Source organism: Engraulis encrasicolus, unplaced genomic scaffold, assembly GCF_034702125.1.
Source record: "Engraulis encrasicolus isolate BLACKSEA-1 unplaced genomic scaffold, IST_EnEncr_1.0 scaffold_177_np1212, whole genome shotgun sequence".
Lineage (NCBI taxonomy): Eukaryota > Metazoa > Chordata > Actinopteri > Clupeiformes > Engraulidae > Engraulis > Engraulis encrasicolus.
The window spans coordinates 43426-65000 of NW_026945318.1; the positions used below are offsets into that span (position 1 = coordinate 43426).

Sequence of the window (21575 nt, forward strand, 5' to 3'; positions counted from 1 at the left end):
TTCTTATATGAAATCGTATAATACTTACATGCCAAAATCCCTCCTATCAAAATTTCCAGATGCCCTCTGCACTGTTACCAGAAAGAATTAATTATTCTTCTGTTAGACTGAAAATGTCATTTTTAAAGAACACGTTGTAGAAAGTACTATATATTGGCTCAATATTGCTGTTCAGGGGGGTAAAGTGTGACTGAGTAACCAGGGTCCCATGTATATAGGGGGCCCACAAACAGTCCGATTAATGAAGATATACAGTACAGGGGTTGGGGGCCTCAAAATTTGCTGCTACCCCCCTGGCTCAAGATTTCCCTTCCCTCCTTCAAACTTGAAATGGCTGACATGAAGCAATATTAGTGTTCCAATGGTGAAATAGAGGACATTATAATGAATGAATGAAAATAATAGCTTTAGTTTTCTGTTGTGAGAGGCATCTTCTGAGAGGAAGATACCGCACACTCTTGTCCATCGTGCTGAATTTTATTAACAGAAACGTTTCGGCCAGTGTGGCCTTTCTCAAGTTCAAGGCTACACTGGCTGAAACGTTGTTTCTGTAAATAAAATTCAGCACGATGGACAAGAGTGTGCGGTATCTTCCGCTCAGAAAGTGATCTAGCACCCGTTACCTGCACCTCGACACCTCTAATATGCGTTGGTTTCCTCTTCCAAATTGAGCAGCATCTTATCATGGCTCCTATCAACTGTGGATAAAATATTCCACTGTTGCTGTAAAGGGATGTGAAATACCTGTTGTTGCATCTACAACTTCATGCCCTTGAAAGGCTGGAAGAGTTGAATGACGCTTGTTGCAGTTTTTACAGTAGTAGGCTGGACAGGACTTGCAAAACTTGGCCACTGATGTTGTTGTACAAAAATAACATGCCATGGCTTCATGGCAAGTGTCATTTTCACTAGAAATATAAACATAAAACTCTTTTAATTACTGCAGAAAATGTACAACCAAACACATTTCGAAGTCTTGGAAGATGAAGGACTACCTGTTAGAATTCCCTGTGGCCATTGTAGTACTGGCACTCGCTTGTCCTGCATACAAATCTGAACTGGAGGTACAAAACAGATAGCATGTGTGAATAATATGGTTTCAAATTCTTTTATAACTTATTAATATTTATTAACTTAAGGTGTTTATTTTATTAAATCAATTATTCATTATTTCTGTTATTGAAATAATCATACAGGGTATTAAGCTGTGGATCCATTGCAGGCAGTCCTCAGAGTGACCAATGACTGAATCGCCGTCATGAGAGCTGACACTCTCAGGGTGCCATGTTCTGATGCTCTAGGGTAGTTCTTATTTCCTACTTCACCATCCTCTGTTTTATGGTAGTCCTATACAGAGTTGAAGTGAGACACAGGGACGAATGTCCATTTGTAATATTGTTACTTGAGTTGAAACCTCACAGAAACATTTTACAGATTGTAGGCCATTCAATNGAAGTGACACACACACACACACACACACACACACACACACACACACACACACACACACACACACACACACACACACACACACACACACACACACACACCACTATTTATCGTTGAGTTAAATGAGCCTCTTTCCAACTACAAACCCCAACTCTGTTGAAGTTGGGATGTTTGGTAAACTGAGAATAAAATCAAAATGCTATCATTTTCAAAACATTCAATACATTCCTTAGATGGAGAATAGTGAAAAGACAACATATCAAGTGTTAAAGCCGAGAAAAAATAAAATCTCAAAGAAGTTGGGACGGGAATCAGTGAAATGTTAAACATCCAAATAAGATAAAACAAAAAGGAAGAACATTTCAAAATGAATTGTACTGATGTACAATTTGAGTGTCCAGGTATAAGACAATCACAGAGAGACTGAGTCACTCAGAATTAAAGATGCATCTAGAAAAATTACCATAGTTATTACATAAAGTTTTGAATTCCCTTGATTTACCGTGATTGTGTGTATGACATATTTTTGTCATTAAAATGATAGTGTAGGTTCATGATATCACGAAATAGATATTGGCTGTAGTCTTACTGTAGCAGAATTACAGCTAGTGAAAACTTGAACATATTAAGAACGCTCTGTGCAAGTGATTGAGGGGTTTAACATTCTCTTATGCACCCGAGCTCACTTGAAATAGACCCAGAAGACATGGGAAACTGTGCATTGCTTACAGAAGTCAGCAGAAGTTGCAGAAGTCAATTCTCAGAGTCTTGTACATCCTGTGCTACAGTAAAAATTAACCATGCAACTTGTGTTAGGGCTGACTTCAAAAGTCAGCCTCCAAGATGGCATGGGGGTGCAGTGGTACACTGGTTAAGCTGTTCTAACTCACCTGTAGAATTGAATACAGTACTGAATGAAATAAATGGGTTTTGAACAGCATGAAAAGCCACTCGTGCATTATATTTTGAAGGGAGACCTTCAATTACTGCCACACAGTAAGGACAAATTGCATTCTCTACTATGTTTTAACAGTTTAACTCCAACATAAGGACCAGCAGGACATAAAATGGCTGGCTTTTGGTCAAGACCTGCCACACTGTAAGCACTACAGAAAGGAAAGCATTGCAAAACATGACAAGGAATACACCTACCATTTAAGCTGTTGAAATCATGCCCAAGATAGGAATCAACACTGTTTTTATATAAAATCATCTCATCGGTTAATGCTATTAACTGTTAAGTTTTGTCCTTTGTTTTGTTTTTAGTCTTCCTCGACATTTGCTGCCTTTTATTGTCCCATCCCAACTCTTTTGAGACGCGTTGGATTTACAAATTCATGAATATCCCCCAAAACAATAATTTTGCTCACTTTTGATGGCTGATATGTTTTCTTTGTACCATTCTCCAACTAATGACAGAACCAGACTTTTTGAAAATGGCAGTATTTTGTTATTATTCACAATTAACCTTGCGTCCCAACTTATATGGAGTTGGGGTTTGTAGCAAGTAAGGTCAATACCTGCCTAAACATACGATCACACTTTCTAGACAAAACTTCTGCACATTTTATCTATGCATGCGGTAAATAGACTCACCATATTGCACTGGACAGTGAGATACTATCATACTCTCATTATACACTAGTACCTATATTTGTGTGTACACGGTATGTGTGTACACACTGAACCGTGATAATTTGATTTTACAATTTCTACAAAAGTTCTACTATCGATTTGCTAATTTGTTAATTCAATTACCACATGCGCATTAATTACCTCCGTTAAGGAGGTTATGTTTTTGGTCGTGTTGGTTTGTTTGTCTGTCTGTCTGTCTGGTTGCTTGTCTGTCGGCAGGATAACTCAAAAAGTAATGAATAGATTTTGATTAAATTTTGTGGAGTTGTTGGAAATGCCAAAAGGAACAAGTTGTGAACCGGAGCCAAGATTTAAAAAATAAAAAAAAGATTCTTCACCATTGCTGGGGAGGGAGAATTTTGACATTCCAGTTTCTAACTCCACAAAAACAAGGTAGAAAAACTTGAAAAAAATTAGGATGTGACATAGTTAAATGTTCTATCAAAACAGCTTCCTTGGTCGAGGTCTGCACTCTTTGCCTTCTTAGTTATGAATTGAAATTGAAAATAAACACACTTTTGACATTGTATGACACATATGATAGAAAGCCATCAATAATACTTACCTCAATGAAACTGCAGACAGACAGTAGTGTAGATGTGCCTCTGTTGAATAGTTGTCACGAAAACAAAAAACACCTGGGTGTGTCTATCTTCGTAAAGTGACTGATGCAAGACTGAGATGGCAAAAATAAGTTGGTGTTACTTGTTTTAGAATCTGTCTTAGAACACTCCTCCCATGAAGTCATACCAGGTGATTTCGCTAAGGACAGATCTGCCTAGATCAGGGATTGGCCACTTGCATGATAAGGAGGGCCACATTTTTTCATCGTCACTCACTATCAGAGCGCCACATAACCACGGATCTGACATCAACTCAGAATTTAAGGTGCAGTTGGTTGCTCACTGACTGGACTGCCGATATTGTTAGGAAGGAATTAGTGTTTTCGTATCAGCCAACAGTATAATTATAACAGGGCTTTGAAACGTTATTTTTTTTCCATACGGTTCGTTCCGAACAGAAACGGAATAATAACGTTTCCGGTTATGAGTTCCACCAATAAATTGACGTTCCCGAACCGGTTAGAACAAAAAATTATTGTTCCCGGAAAGGTTAATTTTGTTTCTGTCGGCTGATCACTCCCCATGACTGACATTGATTAACCAAGAAAGACGGAAGTGCAAATGGGTCAGCCTACATTCCAAACTGTTTATTCAAGCGGATGAAAAGAATATCCTCCAGAATTTTGTCATTCAGGGATGACCTAAGCGGATAAGTGAAGAATAAACCTCTATGATGAAAATGCGCGCTCCACGCTGACTTGGGTCACGTGGAGCGCTATGATGGACATTGTGAGTTTGTGCATATTTGAAGCGGCCATGGATACCCAATAACGTAGAACATTCTTGGTGCACTTTATACATAGCCTGGTCCTGACCATCCCATAATACTACCATTTCATTTCGTATTCATGGTCTGGCATTTGTTTGCTCTGAAGCGATTGTAGGAAGCAGGAAGTTTGCACTCAGTTATAGTTTGAAATTATTGGACACCTCTCACCCAATCGCTGGCAGTTACTCAACAACAACATAGCACAGACCAATGGCTCTGGCGCAGATGTGTACGTCATTGTCACGAGCATTCTCCCCCTTTCGTCCCCACGTGGGGGCGATTATTGGCTGTTTTCTGGGGGGGCGTTGCAATCAAAATTCTACTGCTCCAAGCGCTCGGCCAGACTACAGTAGTGGAGCCAATCCTTTGGCGGAAGTACGTAGGATGGCTCGCGAGGCTACTTTAAAGGATAGTTCCGGCGTAAAATGAAAGTTTCACAATCGCTTTTTCCATGCCACATAATGTATCTAATGATAAGCCATTCTGGGCAATGCCGCGCCGTTATGGAGTTAGCTAATTTTAAGCTTTTTGGCGAAAAACGCAGCCAACGCATCACGGCGGGGCCAATTATAAACCTATTCTTTTCTGATGTTTCCCCGCTATAAACAACTTCAAAAACGCTACACACTTCATCACAAAGGTCTCGTCAATCAAACCGAGGCACAGAGAATGTCATCGGACCACACAATCTTTCACTGGCCAGTGTTTTCAGAGGTGTCTCACTGTTGCAACTCTCTGACCCGGATGCAGGCTACTCAATCAGGTGGCTAGGTAGGCTAAACATGGTCCGCGGTTCGCACCGGCTACGACCGTAAAATGAAAAGCTGGAACCCCGACCGTTTTCACCGACTGCCACTGTCTAAACCAGCCATATTACGGGAATGGCTAATGGCTAATAGAAGTGGACGAAACTGGCGTAAAAACCCGGAGGGATCGCTACTACCGTGTGTGCAGGCAGCAGATTTGAAGAGTTGCATGGAGAGTACAGGTAGGCAGACTACTCTTACAAAGTAATTGCAACACGGTATAATATAACATGGATTCAGCTTTGTAATAACACACCACTGGTGGTGTACTTACATCTGTAAGAGTACTTCTAGTACGACTTTATAAATTCCTCCAGCCCTCCTCCGTTGCGTAATGGTCCTTCTGACCTCGCGCGCCAGAAAGTTGCAACAGTGAGACACCTCTGAAAACACTGGCCAGTGAAAGATTGTGTGGTCCGATGACATTCTCTGTGCCTCGGTTTGATTGACGAGACCTTTGTGATGAAGTGTGTAGCGTTTTTGAAGTTGTTTATAGCGGGGAAACATCAGAAAAGAATAGGTTTATAATTGGCCCCGCCGTGATGCGTTGGCTGCGTTTTTCACCAAAAAGCTTAAAATTAGCTAACTCCATAACGGCGCGGCATTGCCCGGAATGGCTCATCATTAGATACATTATGTGGCATGGGAAAGCGATGGTGAAACTTTCATTTTACGCCGGAACTATCCTTTAAACATGCTTCTCTGCAATGTCTAACAATGATGCAATGGAAACTCTGCCCTTTTGTAAGACAGTGGGTTCTCTTATTTAAGATGTGGAGTGGAGACTTTTTAATCCACAGCTCTCTCTCCATTCAGTCAGCGAATGTCTGATGTCACACAGGACGTAAACCTCAGCCGTAGACGTCATGGTAACATGCGCAGGAAAATAATAACTTTTATTTTTTTTGAGGAACGGCATTAAAGGGACAGTTTGGTCAATTTCAACATGCAGTTGTAATGCTCACACTACCCTGGACTTGTCAGTGCCTGAGATTTATTTTTCTTCTTCTTCAGCCGTTTCCGAGATCCTGGTTATTGTAATGGGGGCAGCTCTTTGTTTACATTTCAAAAAAACATTTTTATTTATTCCCAAAAACATCCAAAAGGTTATAAAACATCAGCAGACAACTAGCAAACAGCAGTACCTTTTGGGAAAATATTTGGAGTTGGCCTATGTTTCATTTATTTTAAATGTAAACAAACGCTGCCCCCATTAGAATTGCTCATATCTCGGGAAGGGCTGAGCCGAAAAATGTGGCATCACCAGGTACTGACAAGTCAAGGGTAGCGTGAGCAATACAACTGCATGTTGAAATTGACCAAACTGTCCCTTTAACCGCTATTAACCGGTTACCATTAATTTTAAATAAGTGTTCCTGTTCCAGAACATATAAAATAACGTTTCCGGTTTCGTTTCTGTACCCTGTCAAATACAAAAAGTTCAGAGCTTTCGTTTTCGTTCCTTGAACTGGTTCAAAGCCCTCATTATAACAGATTGATTCAGTAGTAAATCTGGTCATTTTCTTTTAAATCACGTTTTATCCAATGGCTGCACTGACTGAAGAGGTGGGCCGCATGTGGACCCCGGGCCTCCAGTTGCCCATCCCTGGTCTAGGTCATGTGACATTAAGAGAGGAAAGGACTTTCAAGTTCATTGTGTTTCCGCTATATACAATGCTACAGACATAACAAGTACAAGGAGTAAGCCAGGGTTACACACCAGACTCAAATTGCAAATGTCTGTTCACATTATCAACATCAAATAAAGCAATGTGTTTCAGTTGCTTAAAAATGTGGTCAGACTTAGCTCCAGTTGTGGCTGTTGATATCTGCCAAAGATTCCAAGGCACACTGCTAGTGCAGTCAAAAAGCCTTTAATTAAACGGGCTGACGCATTGCGACTACTGTCTTCTTCAGGGCCTAAACCTCGCACCTGCCAATGAGAAAAAAGTGAAGCAGCACTCCTCCATGATCAGCATTCCCCAGCAAACAGTTGATTTTCTAGCAATGTGTTTCAGTAGTTGCAAACAACAACCCTTATCGCTCGTATTGACATACATATTTTAAAAACCTGTGTCACAACTAGAGTTTGGCTCATATCCATATCTTCTATCTGCAAACTATTACACTGTATTCCCCAACAGTACTATGAACTAGAAAAGTTTACGCTGTAGTGCTCAGTATTGCAAAAATGTCCTGATGACATACACATTTTAGGTGTTCTCAACAAGTTTTCAGGTACCAATAAATTAACTCTGGTTGGCATTGTGTTTTTAAGTACAACTGACATCCTAACACAATGTCTTTGAGTTTGTAAATTGGAACTCTATCTGGAATATGAGTGGTTAGATGTCATGACAACAGCTGAGGCGACCATGGAGTAGTGGTTAAACAGCTGGTCTTCAACCTCAATGGTTGCAAGTTCAATCCCCGACATGGGGATAACCTTACCTACTTCCATACTTCCTGGAACATGGTATGAAAATGTTCAGATGGCCACCTGACCCATGACTCCAGCTTTAATTAGCATTTTTTTTCACATTTAAGGTGAAGCAAGACAATGTTTGAGCTGCTGTAGTCTGGATAGGGAAATGGCCACAAGATCAGAGGATTGCAGGTTTGAATCCTGTATTATCAATAAAAAAAACACTCAAGTAGATATTTATTGTTTATTTTTCGCGAAACTGTGAAAGTTACAAATTCTTTAAATCATGTCAATTGGAACTAATATCTGACATATGAGATGGATGTCAGCATGTTGTGCTTGGGCAGTATTAGGCTAACACTCAAGCAGTTGGCCTTGAAGCATGATGGTTGCCAGTTCAATTCCCAGCATGAAATGTAGGTTTAAAAAAAATCACATTCAAACATTATTGTTTTAGTATGATGTCAGTTGGCCGGATTTGAAGTGGAATGTGTGAAACACATTTGACTGTTAATAAACAGGTCTAACTTTCTAATAATACAAAACCTGCATGACTCTTACCAGTTGAGGAGTGGCGTAGGGGATAGTCCTCTGCATGTAACCACACTAACATGTCTTTATCTTGAGGTTGAGAGTTCGAATCCTAAGGCTGGGGCACTCACTTTTTTGGTTGTTTTAGTTGTTTTTTTTATTGTTTACCAGCTTCTGTCTTGTGTACAGAAGAACCCATTCATGTCAGAACCATATAACCCTATTTTATTAAAATGTAACATAAAATACAAACGTCTCTAAAAATGGTGAATCTGTCAATGGGGGATAGATTTACTCAACACCATGTGACCATCAAACCACAACTGACAACTTGGCATGGAAAAATGTGTCTATCAACCTCACTTCAAGGTAAGAAAAGACCCATAAAAGTGTGTTGGTGTGTATGTGTAGTAGTTTACTATGTTGCTGTGTGTGACCTTAGGTGCTCTTGATGCTACACTGTGTGTATGTTATGTTAGCAGTTTGGCTTAGTATGTTAGCTACTGCTAGTTAGGCTAGCATTGTGTAGGCCTTTCATTCAAATCTTTTTCTTGTATCATACATCTGCAGTGTATTTGCAAGTGATACGTTGCAATTTCATGATGACATATTGCACTTTTGTACACATATTGAACTTTTGTATAAACCAGTGTAGCAAACCCCGTGATCATGCTATAGGGGCCTAATCCAACAAGTCCTCATGAAAGCCTTACACTTATTATTTATGCTCCACAGGCAGCCAATATGGGACCACAAGAACTCTATGATCTATCAGCTCTGCTCAACACTCCAAAGGATAAACAACTGACTGTGTTGTGAAGTCTGACACTATTTTGGGGGACATGTTATTGCAAGTTATATGGAGCTCCTTCAGTCTCCAACTCCTAATAAAAGATTCAGAAATGGACAACAAATAAATGACTAAATTGCCTAATGTGTTGAGGTTGATTTGTAATGTGTTCTTTGTAATGTATTGACAGTTGACTCTATGACTGGGTCTACATTTTAGAACAGATTGTTGTGCATTGTATGATTGTTGTGTCATTGTCTACTGTTTTTTTGTCACTCACATGGAACAAAATGAAAAAAACTTGATATAAACCATTGTTCACATTTGTGGAATTAAAGTTCATGTTATATTTGGTTTAAATCAAATCAAATCAAAAAGCCAACCAAGATTTTTTTTGGCTCTAAAATGGAAAAATATAAAACTTTTAATTTTGAAATCAAAAACTTAAAGCCAATATAGCTAAACATGCTGTGCTTGTTTACTTTAAACATTTAACTCTCTGCTAAGTACTAATTGCATTGATTTTTGCATCATTCTCTAAATATTTATGTCAATGGAGCATGTTAGATCTTTGAGTAGCAGCTGCTACAACATTCAAGATTTCATTTTTTCTCATAACATTTGTTTTCACATAACATGTCTGATTTTATGTAAGACTTACGCATATGTTTTAGTTTTCAACTCAAATCTTTTGTGTAAACCATTGTTTCTGGGCATTTTAGAGTTTGGAGTACATACTTGACTTGGGCTGCTAAAAACTAAAAATCTAATTATGGAATTAATGTTTTCAATCTTTTCAGTCATTTCAAAGTTTTTGATCATCTGCTTAAAGATTTTGTGTCCTGCATATGCATGAATGTCTGTAGTATTTACTTAAAACATTTGGTCACAAAACTAAAACTTTAACGGGAATAAGTTTCCACAAAAGTTTAGAGTTCGTGGAACATGTTGGGGTTAACAGTGTATCTGTAAATTCTACTTCCTCGTAGTTACAGCAGTGCTGGCTCCAAGTCAGTCTTAGATACAGTACGTCATTACTCAGGGATTCATATGTGACGATGGCATGCATGGTCTGCTGCACAGATATCATCATGTGGTGGCACCCATGGCCGTAGCCAGCATTGAGGTCAGGGAGGTCCGGACCTCCCTAACTTTTCAGGGAAAGTATATATTTTTAAAGTGTTATATTTTCCATTCATCATCACCATCAATTTCTGAGTATGCCTACTCAAAATGTTTTGGAAATCTACATTTTCCATGCTTTCATACTTTTCTCTACTTGGTCAGACCAGTAGATGTTAGTTTATTCCAGTAAATATACATGAAAACATCACATTTGTGAAGGGGTATGCATTTTGGAAATAAATGACAAAAATGACATATTCTACTTTTAATAGTAAACAATTTTGGCGCGCCGTGCGCGTACATCATGGACCTCCCTAAATTCAAAACCCTGGCTACGGCCTTGGTGGCACCATTTTGGCCAGACATGTCACTCCTCCAGTTTGACAGGTTCAATAACCCTACTGAGGCAGTCATGAGCGGTCAGGGCGTCAGACTTGTAGCCCAAAGGTTGCCAGTTCAACTTCCAACCCGCCAGGATGGTGGAGGGAGTAATTAACCAATGTTCTCCCCTATCCTCCTGAGGTACTATGAGCATTGTACCCCCCCGTCACTCTGCTCCCTTGATGCACCATTGGGGTCTACCCCCTTTAACCGGGTGAGACATAAATGCAATTCCTTTGTGTGCAGTGAACACTTGTGTGCTGTGGAGTGCTGTGTCACAATGACAATGGGAGCTGGATTTTCTCTGGCTTTTTTCACTTTCATATGCCATCACAACTGTACCCACCCACAACACATGAGAGAGGATTATGCTTACCGAAAGGCTTCCTCAGCACCTGACTGACTATTCATTTCATTTATTTAAACTCGAAGAATCATTGAGGGCCCAGCCCTCATTTACAATGATGTCGAGTGAAACAAACAATTGCACATATAAAATCATATATAAACAACGAACATACACAATACACCATAAATCATATAAGAGATAAGAATTAAGACAAACTATGAATTAAAACTTATGAGTTAAAACAAGTGCAAGTATGTGATAAAAAACTTCCCAGTGTAACTTTAAAATGTTCTAATGGCACAAAGGCTTGAAGACCCATCCTTAGTTGTAAGTTATTCCAAACTGAAGGTCCACAGACACTAAAAGCTGTTTTACCCAGTTCTGTGCGGGCATAAGGGACCTCCAGTAAAAAATTGCTGCTGCGGGTTTGGTATGGGTTGGAGTGCCAAACTAAAAGAGATGAAATATAAAATGGGAGTTTGCCAGTGAGGGCCTTATAAATAAAAATAAAATAATGCATGTCCCTTCTGTGAGAAAGTGGAGCCCACCCAACTTTATCATATAACAGGCAATGATGTGTACTATATGGATCCCCAGTAATAAAACGAAGAGCTGAATGATAGACAGTGTCAAGTGCCTTCAGATTAGAGAGTGGTGCATGTCTGTAAATAATATCACCATAGTCAAGGGAAGACAGAAAAGTAGCTTCAATTAACTTTTTTCTGCAGAAACCAGGAAAGTGATATTTATTTCTGTGCAGGAAAGATAGCTTTTGTCTGAGCGTAGTGACAAGACAGTCAGTATGTTTCTTGAATGTGAACTTGTCATCTAGCCAGATTCCCAGGTACTTATAATGTGATACTCTCTCAATAACAGACCCATCTAAAGTAGATATATTAAAATCATTTTTCATGCCATGCTTAGATCGAGTAAAGACCATACATTTAGTCTTGCTTACATTAAGTAGAAGCTTAAGACTAATGAAGGCATTTTGTAGGATATTAAAAGACTGCTGCAATTTCTCCAAGGCTAGCTGTACAGAATCCGCAACACAATACAAAATTGTATCATCTGCATATAGATGAATAGAGCAGTTGGAAAGGAGAGAAAGTATGCTATTTATGTACATGGTGAAGAGTACCGGACCTAATACTGAACCTTGTGGGACCCCCTTGGTTATTAGCAGGGGGTCAGATTGAGTATTACCCAATTTTACAGTATGGTGTCTGTTTGAAAGGTAGCTCTGGAACCATTTACAGGCACTTGCATTAAAACCAATACCAGGCAGAATTTGTAGAAGCAGAGAATGGTCCACGGTGTCAAATGCTTTGGATAAGTCCACAAAGATGGCAGCACAATGTTTTTTCTTGTCAAGAGAAGTGATAATATCATCCATTACTTTAGTAGCAGCAGTAACTGTACTATGTTTAGGCCTAAAGCCTGATTGGAGAGGGCTCAAAATATTATTGGTATTTAGAAATTCTTTGAGCTGATCATTTACCAACTTCTCTAGTATTTTTGAGAGACACGGTAGCTTGGATATTGGTCGATAGTTGTTAGGGTCAGTCTTATCACCCCCCTTGTGCAACGGGGTAATGTGTGCAAATTTCCATAGTGTAGGGACAACTCCAGTGGAAATAGAAAAATTGAAAATGTGCAATAATGGCTCTGCTATTATATATGCCGCAGTGCGAAGAAAAAGGGGATCTAGCTGGTCTTCTCCAGTGGATTTGCGACTATCAATTGCTAATAAAGCAGATAGCACTGTATGCTTAGACACAGGATGAAGCCTGAATTCCAGATCATCGTCTCTGACATTGTCTCTGATACGCATATCATGTCCAGCCCTAGGCATAAAGGAATGATTATTGCTATTGTCAAAACTTTGACTGGCTAAAGAAAAATGTTTGTTAAGAGCACTGCAAATGTCTGATTTGTCTTGTAGTAGACAATCATCAAACTTAATTGAAGAAGGCATAGGTGTAACAGATTTATTGTTTTTGTAATTTACAGCCTTCCAGAATTTTGCAGGATCTGAGTACGAACTAGAGACAAGGTTAAAGTAATAGTCAGATTTAGCCTTTCTTACAGATAATGTACATCTGTTCCTGATTTTCCTGAAACTTGTCCAGTCGGAGGCATCCTTGCTCCTCCTTGCTAATGACCAAGCCTTATTTCTTGACTGAAAAAGAGAGGAGAGTTCAGGGGTGAACCATGGGTTTGTTCTACTTTTTACTCTTATCTTTTTAAAAGGTGCATGTTTGTCAACAATGCAAATAAATGAGTTTGAGAAAAACTGTAGAGCCAAGTCAGCATCAGGAATTTCAGTTGTTAGATGAATGTCACTTTCATAGAGATCATTTAAAAAAGCTTGCTCATTAAAATGTTTCATAGTTCTTTTAACCAAAATGTGAGGCAGTGCTTTGGTTAGAGTGCTGTGCCTAATACAGGCAATGGGACAGTGGTCGCTGACCCCTAAATCAAAAACACCACTTGCGCTAATTTTGTTCATCTTATTTGTAAAAAGTAGATCAATAAGAGATGATTTGCTAAGGTTCTTAGAGTTTGGTCTTGTTGGATCATTAATAAGTTGATCCAAAAATAGACTCGAGAAAACATCTCTAAGATGTTTGGAGGCATCAGTTAGCCAGTCAATATTAAAATCCCCAAGAACTAGAACTTCTGAGTCAGTGAATCTAGATATCAATTCTGCCAGCTGATCTATGGATTTAGAATCAGCTGACGGGGGTCTATAGATCCCAACTATTATGAAGGAGTTGTTATTGGTGCCATAATGAACCTTGAGTGCAATAAATTCAAAGGATTTAGGTTCACTTAAGGAATACAGAAATGTGACAGAAAAATGTGACTTCACGTAAATAGCCACACCCCCACCCCTCCCAACCCTGTCAATTCTAAATAAATTGTAGCCTGAAAGGTTGACTTCAGAGTCATCAATTTCACTCTTCAGCCAAGTTTCTGATAAAACCAAGATATCAGTGTTAGTTTGAGCAATTAAAATATTTAGGTGGTCCATTTTATCTCGTTGCAATATACTTCTGATATTGAGGTGGATTAACCCAATGCCTTTTCTGTCCTTAAAAACACATGGATTGTCCAAGCGAACAACGTCAGGGGTAGACTCCAATGGACATGTAGCATTCATGACTTCAGGGCTTAGTCCATTATTGAGAGGGATATCAGGAGAAGAAATAGGAAGGACAGTCTCTGGCAGGGAGATATCATTGCAGATGGGCAGGCTTTGACATTTCCGAGGAGCCATCTGCTGGCCAGAGGAGGTATTTGAATGGGAGGGTGAGCAAGCAGCAGCAGAACGAAGTGATCTGACATTAAGAAGGGCCATCTGTAGGTGATGAGAGGGGCTACTTATTGCCTGTGTAGTTTGATCCCCAAGTGATACAGCAGGAGAGGGAGAGCTGCAATTATCAGCAGGACCCATAGTAGAGCTGGGTGTGTTTGTGAACTGGATTGGGTCATGCTGTGTTGAATGTCAAGGTGTGCTGAAAGCAATGAACTGAATAAAGTTGGTGGTTAGCTCTAGTAGGCCCAGTTTGTTTGGATGCACCCCATCAGATCTATATAAAAATGATTTGGTCCAGAATATATCAAAATTAGCAATAAAATCATGACCAGCTAGATTGCAGAATTGTTTCAGCCAGGTATGGAGACTATGCAATCTGCTGAAACGCTCTGAATTACTGGAGCTAAGTGGGATAGGGCCTGACATTATGCAGCGTTTCCCGAGGCTTTCAACAGTGAGACATAACGTCTCCAGCTCATTCTGTAGCTTCACAGAGTTCCGGGCCATGACGTCATTTGTCCCCACGTGAGCAATGACAGTGTTTACGGAAGAATGTCTGTTCAATAGGGACGGAATGAGATGAGAGATGTCAACAACCCTTCCTCCCGGGATACAGTACGTGATAGCACTAGGAATAATCAGATCTCTGACAATCGAATCACCAACAATGAGAATTTCAGGAGGGCATTGAACATCGCGGTTAAAGTGTATAGAGGTGCGAGGAGGAAGTTGTAGACTATGGAAGGAGTAGGTGCTCCTCTTCTTCTCCTCAATCAAGATTCTCAGTCAGACATGCTGTTGTTTACTTTCTTAGCAATGTTTTAGGACAGTTTCAGACCTATGGTTTCAATTGTTATCATAATATATGGCTGAAATGATCAAAGCTTGCGGACACTGTTGTGTCCAGAGAATCGACTTGTGTATATGAAATACTGAAAAAAGCCACCCCGATATGCTGGATTGGCCAGGAAACAATTAACCAGTGCAAATTCTGCTGGTTCCGCTGCTGTAGAAAGGCCTTATTTCCTCCCTTAAAACCCACTTTAGCTGCTTTATAGGCCACTCGTAGCCAAGAAGGCTGCTTGTGGTAATTTGGGGTCAAGTTGGAACTATGCTGGCCATGTAAGAGCTGATCTACAAAACTGGCACGCATACAGTACAAGGCAACCACATACGGTAGGTTATAGTGCCACATACTGTAGGTTATACATGGGTTATACATTTTGTTTATAACCTGACTACGCGAACCTAGCTGCCTGCGGCGCACAACTCAACCTCTGATTGTTGGAAACCGCTGTCGGTCAAAAAATTAGCTCACGTGGTTGGCTGCCAGTGTCTTGCCCCTCCTCATAACATCGTGTTGATAAACACTGAGAACCCATGTATAGTGTGGGCAGCTGTGGTGTAATGGTTAGGGAGCTGGACTGAAGATCACAGGGTTGCAGGTTCGAATCCCACACTGACCTCTCCATGAGGACCTACTACTCCTCCATCCATGATGACTGAAGTGCCCTTAAGCAAGACAGCTAACCCCACACTGCTCCAGGGACTGTAACCAATAGCCTGTAATATCTGTTAGTCACGTTGGATTAAAAAAGTGTCAGCTAAGTGTAATGTAATGAAACATAGTGTTACATACTAGTGTGGAATTGACTGTGGGTTATAGAGTAGTTTATGTACATAGCAGCTGTGGTAAAGTGAAGTTATAGAAAAGATACATTTGACATGGACATTTTGGAAAGACTGCAAGATGGTGCAAAAAGATTTGTGCTTTTTTGGCACATTTTCCTTTCTTCATACCAATGCATTATGTCCTGAATGCAGCAGAGAAAGAGGCTAATGAATTTATATAGTAAGTCAATCAGTATGAACACCAACCAATGATATTCAACAGTGCCAAATGTCGTCCCAATTTATAAACCAACTATCTTTAGAGATATACATACTGTACACATGTAAACATGACCGGCTGAAGTCGGCATCCCCTCACATCAAATATTTGTTCACCCTTCTCAGGTCACATGAATATGCTGTCAATGGTCAATACGACACAGTAAGTTATTCACCCCTTTGCGCATGTATTATAACCTCATTGTCACCAAAATTGTAATTATCAAGTCTTAATATGTTTGTTTAGCTTTCGGTAGTGTCATAGAGATTATGATGTAGTCATCTATTGTATATTAGTATTCTACAATCAATGGAACTAGTTGAGTCTTTTCAGCAAAGAGTGATCTCTGGACAAAGAGGCTGCACATCTTGTGGTGTGCAAGTGGCATAGAGTCATCAGTGTAAAACATGACCAGAATAAATACTTTACAATGAATTTTATTTATGCATCCACTCTGTGTGTGTGTTTGTGTGGGTGTGACTGAGATTCACTTGACCTGTGTGTGTTAGTGAATTCATATGGCAGGGGGGTTTAAAATGTGTTAGTCATGTAGTCATTATGCATCCCTGTGTGTGTCTTTCCCCTCAAGGTGATCGGACCCCAAAATCCCAGACCAATCCCCCTTCCATCTGCATCCTTCTCTTGGCGGTTGTGTTGCTTGGTTAGGCTGACACAGTAGTTAGTTCGTGCACACTTCTGGCTGTGAGCAAAACAATAAGGAGCCATTCAGACATTCACTCCTCAGGCGTGTTCAACATCAAGGTTTCACATCATAGCTTCAGGGGCACAGATATTAAGGGTGTAACCTATCTACAATTTGGCTGCCAATACTCATAATCAAATAATGGGAATCATGTAAATTGTGTGGGATTTTCTACTAACAATTTTACTTAAACCTCTTAAAATGTATCTGTTATCAAAATTGATTTGTGGGTAGGTGAAACCTGGGTATATTCATTTGTCAGTTCAAACACTGGGTATTAAACAGGAATTTATAATCAGTTTCACCTCAATGATGTCAGGACTTGTGTAAATGAACCAGTGCAATTAAGTCAAGACACCTGTATGATACCTTGATACTTCATCGTCATTTTTGATGGGAACATTTGCTTTGATGAAATTGCATTTGTTAGAAATTAGATGTTAGTTAAACTATATTTAGATAAGCACAGATCATTGCGTTATGCTAAACAAGCTCGTAATATTGCTAGGTAGAGACAAAAGTCTGTCCTTTGAATCATTGGTAATAGAGTGGCCCTGTGATATTTGTTTTCAGTAGTTTTTTGGAAGCAAAACTTTTAAAATGTAGTTCTAATCATGTCTGCAGGTGTGACTACATATAGGTTTAACCCTATGGCAATTACTTCCTAACAAATTTTATATTTGTTACTTAACGCCCTCTTCATGTTTGGGTAACCACTGCTTTTGCTCTGTTTCTCATCAATAAATATATCTATAAATGATGATACACACAGAGAGAAAGTGAATGACATACAAAAGGGAGAGAGAGAGAGAGAGAGAGAGAGAGAGAGAGAGAGAGAGAGAGAGAGAGAGAGAGAGAATAGCAGAAACAGTCAGATGTAAAGACAGACGGACATCTCACATCCTGAAAGAGTATGATCAATGATCAATGATCCACTAACGAGAAATAGCAAATGCAATGGTTACCAACCGATAAACAAAGTGTTAAGATGAAACAAATCTTAACCAGATCCTTATTAGTTAGTAGTTATTATAAAATGCCACCATATTTTCCACCAATTTTAGGAAGAGCTCAGCCCATACATACCGTTGTATTTACAAAACAAATGGGCTAGAGCGTTAAAGGGAGCCTTTCTGTACAAACCAGAGAGGGGGAAGCTGTAATGCTAGGTAACAGAGTATGTCTCCAACAGAACCAGGGTTGAAAGGATGGAACAGGGGTAGGATTAAAGGCAGAGTACCCTGCAGGAGAGGAGACCTGAGATCCACACTGCAAAACAAAAAAGATTAAGTCCAGCTTTCTTTTTAGAAAAAAGAAATGGCAAAAATGTGTTGCTTGACATGATTTTAACAAGTACTTCAGGTATTGTATAACTTCAATTGAAATAGAAGTTGGAATAGAATAATTACATGTATTTTAATACGTTCAAGGACAAGAAAGAAGTTGGAGCTGGATGCAATTCAGAGAAACTGTATTAAGCCGTCGAATTGAGAATACTGAACACTGGGCTAGACTCCTGAAACGTTTGTTACCCACTTTGTCTTTGCCTTTGCTCTTTATTTTTGTCTTTCTAATACCCTTTCTGTGAATTGCATCCAGCTCCTGTGTACGACTCCCTTCTTATCCTTCCTGAATCACTCTTTTGGAATATCGCACTGAGCTGAACTCCCAAAGAGATACAGAGGCGTAGACGCCAGTCCTACTTTCACCTTTTAAAAAACGTAACCAAGGAGTTAGACAAGAAAGCTCCCGTACACCGTTCACATTTGCAGCATTTTACTTGTGATGTTTCAGTCTCTGAAACGTTGCCAGTAAAACTCTGCAAATATGAACAGTGTGCAGGGTGCTTTCTAGTCTCTACAGTTGGTGACCCAGTGGTTCCATTCCTACACACCTGGCCAAAGGAGGTGAGCAAGAATTCTACAAAATAGCAAGCTAAGGAGTTTAAGTAAGTAAAAGCTGGATTTATTCTTTAGTTTTGCAGTGCAGAAGGAGTTGAGGGATGTTAGGTGCGTAGCAGCCGTCACCACAATGAAACAAGGCAATTTATACCACACAGACATAAACTGCTTTACAACCTCTATTGTTCAAGCTGCAGACAAGATATTAGTATTCACAGAAATAAAAGCCAGATAGAGGGAGATTTAAAGACAACATGTACATATCAACAAACATAATTACATGTAATTTATATATGTATACTTATATATAAATTACAACCTAAACTGAGAGGGTACAAGTCTCAAGTGTGGAAATATTTGTACAGAGAGATTTCCTGGGGTTGTCTTAAAAAAAAGAAAGAAAGAGAAACATCTATCCGGTCTATTAGATTTCTTTTAAAAATAAAAAGTCAAGGGGTAGTTCACTGAGGCATCCCCTGCTGTAGGCTTGTATTGGACTTGAGGAGGTGCTCTGGTTGATTGGGAGTCCTTTGTCAAAACCAAAGATGGCAGATATTCCAAGACTTCATTACAATGGTCCGATTCCTGAACACCACGATCAGTCTGCATAAAGCGGGATCAGTAACACTGTCATGTGAGGGCAAGGCCTCGAGGCATAGAAATGTCCGTCACGTGTCAGCGACACACACGCCTGCGAGCAGTCCGGAACTGATCCCAACTTTGCTTCCATAGACAGACAGGAACCCACATCACGACACACAGTAGTACGACATCGATCACTGCGTATCTATCTACCGTCTTTGTCAGAGCCAGCCCTCTACTACGCCCTCATGTGGACCCCTATTGAACATGCTTCCAGGGGGGATGAGAAAGAGGCCCTTTGATTGGTCAGCCTTGTGTGTGGGGTGGGGCTTGGTTAAGTCACATGGCCTGAGTCTGAGATCCCCTTGACACTAATTCATTAGGGTGGTTTGATGTAGGTGCTATCTCCTCTCTTTGTAAGGACTGACAGTGCATTGGAAAGATAAGAAAGAAAGAAAGAAAGAAAGAAAGAAAGAAAGAAAGAAAGAAAGAAAGAAAGAAAGAAAGAAAGAAAGAAAGAAAGAAAGAAAGAAAGAAAGAAAGAAAGAAAGAAAGAGTGAAGGAAAGAAAGAGAGGAGATGCAGGGTGAAAGGGAGAGAAAGTGTGTGGCATTATGTATCCTCCACTGTCTGCTAAATCCTCCACTGGGTAGGTGGCAATGATTTTCCTCTGCATGGCAGAGACTTTGGCTTTTGAGTCTGCATTAGTGGCTGCATGTAGTAACATAGTTACATGGGCGTCAAGAAAAAGTGGGCGTAGACTGTTATAGTGTTGTATCGTGTGTGTGTGTGTGTGTGTGTGTGTGTGTGTGTGTGTGTGTGTGTGTGTGTGTGTGTGTGTGTGTGTGTGTGTGTGTGTGTGTGTGTGTGTGTGTGTGTCTGTGTGTGTGTGTGTCTGTGTGTGTGTGTGTGTGTGTGTGTGTGTGTGTGTGTGTGTGTGTGTGTGTGTGTGTGTGTGTGTGTGTGTGTGCATGTAAAAGATAAGATTAAGAAAGAAGGAGAGGGAGGAAGAGAGAGAGAGAGGAAGAGAGGGGAAGAGACAGAGAGGAACGATAAAGGGGACGTCTTTCAGGGCTGAAGGTGTGTTCCCATGACAACCAGGTATAGTAGGTGGGCAGCTCCAGGAAGTTCCACAGCAGGCAGAGGGAGAAAACAGGAAGTCCAGCAACACAGTCACACGGTGGAGTATCAAGGAAGGAGGGGTCCCACACAAATAAATAGAAAAATAAAAAATAAGACATCTCCGAATATCTAGACAGAGTCCCACATGCTCCACCTCCACGCACACGCAATATAAAGAGCCAAGACGTAAGGCCTGTGTTGTCACACGGCAAGGAGCTGCTGCTGCTGCTGCTGCTGCTGCTGCTGCGTCTGAAGGTATCCAAGGATGATCCCCTGATTGCCTGTAGTACAGCGAAAAGAAAACACCTATCAGAAGACAACACATGGGAAATATAAATTAGACTAAACTAAACTGAATTACGAGAAACAAAAAAAAGATGTAGTTTAAACTAAACTACACTTAAATAATATAGTGAAACTAAACTACAGATGGCTAAACTATGAATGAATCACAACCTAATCTAAGTGTGACTGTGTTTCATTCAGTAAAATGGAATGAGCGCTGGGTACGGGTGTTATATTATCTTGCATACCAATGCTGCCCCTCTGTGGTTGCTAAGAGAAACTACAAGCTACTCTGAAGAGTTAGTACCAGTGGCTACGCGGCTGATGCACCAACATCTCCTGATTTTGTAGCACTTTGTTTATAAGCAAAATAAGTAATTGATGGGATGAGTTGACTAAATGACCCAGAAACACCCAGGACATTTTTTTTTCCTCTTCATTTTTTGGAGCGAGCAAAAACCTGAAGACACACTGTGCGAAATGTGTTGTTCGCTCCAAAAAAATAAAGAGAAGAAAGAACAGAAACCAGTGTGCAGTGTTTTCCTGCCTTACACCTGCACCTGGACAACTGAAGGGTTGTGCACAAGGACGTCCATGTACATTACTTTGCTATGCACATCTTCATATAAGCAGGAGATTTGGTCGGAAGGCAAAGCAAGAGTTATAAAGTCAATTTCCCAACGTAAACTTAACACGACACAAATATGCAGTTAATGTCTTTTATCTGTGCTGGGTAAAATGTGAGTAGATAAAGTAGATATGGAATTTCTTTTTTTTGTTGCAGTTTCCCGTCCCCTTCATAAGGCATCTGCCAAGTCGTGCCAAGTCGTGTCAACCGTAATGCAGGCTGAGGGGGACATTAGCAGAACCCACAGTAGATACCCCCA

At 40.1% G+C, this 21575-nt stretch overlaps 1 pseudogene; it reads right to left on the bottom strand.

Moving 5' to 3' along the window:
- Positions 1–18419: 18419 nt before the first annotated feature.
- Positions 18420–21575, bottom strand: part of LOC134442569 (janus kinase and microtubule-interacting protein 2-like) — a 29929-nt pseudogene continuing 26773 nt past the window's right edge.